Source organism: Triticum dicoccoides, chromosome 3A, assembly GCF_002162155.2.
Source record: "Triticum dicoccoides isolate Atlit2015 ecotype Zavitan chromosome 3A, WEW_v2.0, whole genome shotgun sequence".
Lineage (NCBI taxonomy): Eukaryota > Viridiplantae > Streptophyta > Magnoliopsida > Poales > Poaceae > Triticum > Triticum dicoccoides.
This window is the reverse complement of record NC_041384.1, coordinates 181452198-181456954: the sequence shown is the minus strand read 5'-3', so window position 1 is coordinate 181456954 and position 4757 is coordinate 181452198. Positions and strand designations below refer to the sequence as shown.

The window sequence follows — 4757 nt, the reverse complement described above, 5'->3', positions numbered from 1 at the left end:
AAGCGGCGGCCTGTGGCCGGTGGCTAGAGGAGGACGGCCTCGATGTGTGGCACACCGGTGAGAACTCGTCGCGGCTGTCGTCGGTTACCGGCGTCTGTAGATTCTAGGTATACCGTTGATGAACGTGCCCAGGAGGATCGGCCAGTAAGATAGACGAATCACGGGATGGGCTCGAGAGATATAGGAATCGCGTTTATAGAAAAAACGACTAATGGTCGTTTTTCTACAAACCCGAAATTCCAGGTTTATGGGAATCCAATTTTACATATCCGTGGATTACTTGGAAGAGCCAAACATGGTTTTAGTCTGTTAAACCGTTTTTCTGTTTTATATAAAACGGATTCTCTATATTCCAGCTATCCAAACAACTCCTTTAAGGATGCATGAAAGCTTGTTTAAGAATTTCAGCACGTATGCACCGGCACCGAACGCATCTTGGACCGTTCCCACAACACACACACACACGCAGTCTCTCTTCCAAAAGGCGGGATGCCTACATCCTGCCAATCCCCGACTTGGCTTCGACTTCGCCATGTTTTGATACGAAGCAGACAGCGAGGTAGCACTGTTCCGCTCTTATCCGAAAAAGACGCCCGAAAAGGAAGAAAAGGAAGTGAAGCACCGCTCGTCAAGCCCTGTCAGTGGGACCGGGCAGGTCAAGGGCGTTGACGCTGTGTCCACGTGGAGCGGGCCGGGCCCAATCGGGAGCGTGGGTTTCGTGGAACCGGGTCCCTGCGCCCATTGACTCCCCTGCGGCTAACCTTCCTCGAACCTGGAGCGAAACGATTATTCAAAATTAAATCTCATTAAGAAAGAAGATTAGCTAGCCAGGCCATAAAGATCTCGAGAGGCGATTAAGAAAACGGGGGAGATCCGAGTCTGCTGTGCGTGTGGACTCGCGACCCCGTGCCGATCAATCAGGCAGGGCAGCCTCAGGATCGGCACCAGCTCGTTTCTGACCTGACCTGCTCCGTACCGTTTTTCCATTTTGTTGGCGCGAGTAATCTAATGGGAGGAACCTTCTGACCGTGGAAAAACTCCATTCCTCGTGCAGTACGTGCTGACCTCAATATTCTTTCTCAACAGCAAAAAAGAATTGTTCGTTGTTCAACAAACAAAAGAGAGGATGCCCCATATTTGTGCACAACAAAAGAGAAGAGGCCCCATACACATAGTTTTTTTTTGGTGAAATGGCGAGACATCGATCAACGGACGGTGTGATCTGACGCCACGCAGGGTTGGATAGACCTTATTACTACCGCCTGTAGCCAAAATGTTGGTTAAAAAGCTACTCCTAGTAAACATTTCCCATTATTGCGAAAATGTGCGTGTTACTTGTACGAGGCGGCGACGGCGGCCCGCGGTATCAACAACGCGATCTTGAAAATCATTGGACCGACAGGCGAAGTCGCCATTGCAGACCGGAAAAAGGAGACGCAGCGCCCCACGTCGCTTTGCGTTGCACGGGGCACGTCGCCGTCGCCCCGCCCATAAATTTCCCGATTTCTTAACGAGCCGGGCTTCTGATCCGTGGAGAAAAGTTGCAAGCCGGGGGAGGAAAAGCGCAGACAAGCACGAAAATAACATGGAGCCAAAGCCCAGCCAGCTGCCGTCCGTCTCCGCCTCGCCGGAAAGGGCGATCCGGTCCTCGTGGGCCCCGGATCGGGTCGTCGTCCCTCCCGCCACTCCGGCCGCGCCACGTGGGCCCCCGCACTGACGCAGCGCCTGATGTCAGATCTGGGCCTCCCGGCCAGCTCGCCCTTTTTTATACGCGCCCCGTCCTACCGGGGAGAGACTTCAGACTCCTCCCTCATTCGGTCTCTACGACACGTTTCTTTCTCTCTCCCTCTCCCTCTCCCTCTCCCTCTCCCCTCGGCTAGCAAGGCGTCTCTCTCTTCTCCAGGGAGGCTCTCGATTTGCATGGACAAGGGCCACCTCGGTGGCGGCGGAGGAGGAGGAGGACTGCTCGCCCTGGACGCCTCCGCCGCGGCAGCTCGGCTTCCTGAACTTGCTATCACCGGCGCCGTTCCACAGGAGCATGGAGGCGGACGACGGCGGCGGTGGCGGCGGCGGCAGGGGGAGGAGGTCCATCGAGGTTGACTTCTTCTCCGACGAGAAGAAGAACATGAAGAAGAGCCGCGCATCGGCCGGTGCTGACGCGGAGGACCACAAGGATCAGGCCTCCGCCGCCGGACTCGCCATCAAGAAGGAGGACCTCACCATTAACGTACGTCCGCCACCGCTTCTTCACCCATTCTCCTTACTTCTTAAATGGCTAGACTTGCCAGCAGGTACTACTACTTGTTTCTCTCTATATACGGCGATCTAATACTTGCCTTTCGATCCTGCAGCTCCTTACCGGGAACAACACGAGGAGCGACCGGTCCATGGTGGTCGACGACGACGGGGCGTCCCGGGCCGACGAGGACAGGAACGGCAGGAACACCGGCGAGGTACGTAGTTATCCACGATCTGTCCACACAATTACAATCTCGATCTCGTCGATTAGCGTTGTCGACGGCGAACATGGTGGATCTGGCCGGTGATGTTTGACTCGATCGGTATTAACTTACGCGTGTCGCGTCCTGCAGCTGGCGGCGATGCAGGCCGAGCTGAGCCGCATGAACGAGGAGAACCAGCGGCTGCGAGGGATGTTGACCCAGGTCAACAGCAGCTACCATGCGCTGCAGATGCATCTCGTCGCGCTCATGCAGCAAAGGACCCAGATGCCTCCGGTCCAGCCGCAACAACCTCCGACCCACGAGGTACTATTCTTACTTGTAACCTAGCCAGGGATCGCTAGTTTGACTTGGCCAAGAAATTTACTGAATCAGTTCCTCTTTTTCCGTTTTTATTAGGATGGCAAGAACGAGAGTGCCATCGTTCCGAGGCAGTTCCTGGGTCTGGGCCCGTCCGGAGCCAGCGCTGACGTGGCGGAAGAGCCGTCCAACTCGTCCACGGAGGTCGGGAGCCCGCGCCGGTCGTCGTCCAACGGGAACGAGGACCCTGAGCGCGGCGACAACCCCGACGGCCCGTCCACCGCGGGGTGGTTGCCCGGGCGCGGGATGAGCCAGCAGCAGCAGCAGCAGCTGGGAGCGGCGGCCAAGGGCCATGACCAGCAAGCGCAGGAGGCCACCATGAGGAAGGCCCGTGTCTCCGTCCGCGCACGATCCGAAGCCCCGATTGTGAGACTGCTTCTTCTTCTTCTTGATCATTTTCTTGTTTTTGCACTTGCAATCTTGAGTAGTCCTTGTGTATGGATCGTGCTGACCTTACCGTACGTGCATGGCTGCAGATCGCCGATGGATGCCAATGGAGGAAGTACGGTCAGAAGATGGCCAAGGGAAACCCTTGCCCACGCGCCTACTACCGCTGCACCATGGCCACCGGCTGCCCGGTGCGTAAGCAGGTACTCCTAACTAACTGGCCACGACTGGTTCGCTTCTTGGTCAAAGGTGTACGTCCGGAAGTAGCGTATCGGGGACGGGGTGTATGATTGGTCTAACTTTCTTCTTTATGCGTGATGCCATTGACTAACAGGTGCAACGATGCGCCGAGGACCGGACCATCCTCATCACCACGTACGAGGGCACGCACAACCACCCGCTCCCGCCGGCCGCCATGGCCATGGCATCCACTACGTCGGCCGCCGCGTCCATGCTGCTCTCGGGCTCCATGCCCAGCGCCGACGGCGCGGGCCTCATGAGCTCCAACTTCCTCGCGCGCACCGTGCTGCCATGCTCGTCCAGCATGGCCACCATCTCGGCGTCCGCGCCGTTCCCGACGGTGACGCTCGACCTCACCCACGCCCCGCCCGGGGCGCCCAACGCCATGCCGCTGAACGTCGCCCGACCGCATGCACCGGGGCAGTTCCATGTTCCGATGCCCGGCGGTGGGATGGCCCCGGCCTTCGCGATGCCGCCGCACATGCTGTACAACCAGTCCAAGTTCTCTGGCCTGCAGATGTCCTCCGATTCGGTGGACGCCGGGCAGTTCGCGCAGCCTAGGCCGCCGATGGGCCTGCCAGGCCAGCTGTCCGACACCGTCAGCGCAGCGGCGGCCGCGATCACCGCGGACCCAAACTTCACAGTGGCGCTCGCCGCGGCCATCTCGTCGATCATGGCCGGCCAGCACGCCGCCGGCAACAGCAACGCGAACAACAGCAACAACAACACCAGTAACAACAACGTGACGACGACTAGTAACAACACGACGAGCAACAACACCAACAGCGAGACCCAATGAACGACCTGGTCAAGTTCGAAAAGAGTTGAGAAACCAGATACTAGCTAGGTTGCAAGTTATACACGGATGGTGTTCCATTCTTCTTTGGTCAGGATTAGCTTGTCGAGACGTGTCTTTGGTTTTGATACCAAGCATGATATACGATCACCCTTTTTCTTTCGTGATTTTGCGGCGGCAAAAAAAAGGTTGTATTAGTTCATTCCTTCCCCTTAGTTCTTTTTCCATCGCCGGCAGCTGTTGATATTTCACTGTAATAATTATAATAACTATAGTAATAAGTAAAATAATGGCCCCCACCTCGGAGATATTTCTATGCTAGTCAAAGCAGAAGAAATGCGGGGGTAAAGAACAATGACAGCTCACCGGATGCTCATCTACGTGTTTGTTCACATCTTGAGATTTTTTTGCACCCCTCTCCCCTTTCTGGCTCTCTCTTGTCTTGGCTTGTTTTACCTTCTTCTCGTTGGCATTTTCAAACAAGTCGCTGCCCGGCCGGTTCGCTCGGATGTGAA

The 4757-nt window shown here is 56.5% G+C and overlaps 1 pseudogene; it reads left to right on the top strand.

The window, feature by feature from the left end:
- Positions 1-1808: 1808 nt before the first annotated feature.
- Positions 1809-4541, top strand: LOC119267788 (annotated as a pseudogene).
- The last annotated feature ends 216 nt before the right edge of the window (positions 4542-4757 follow it).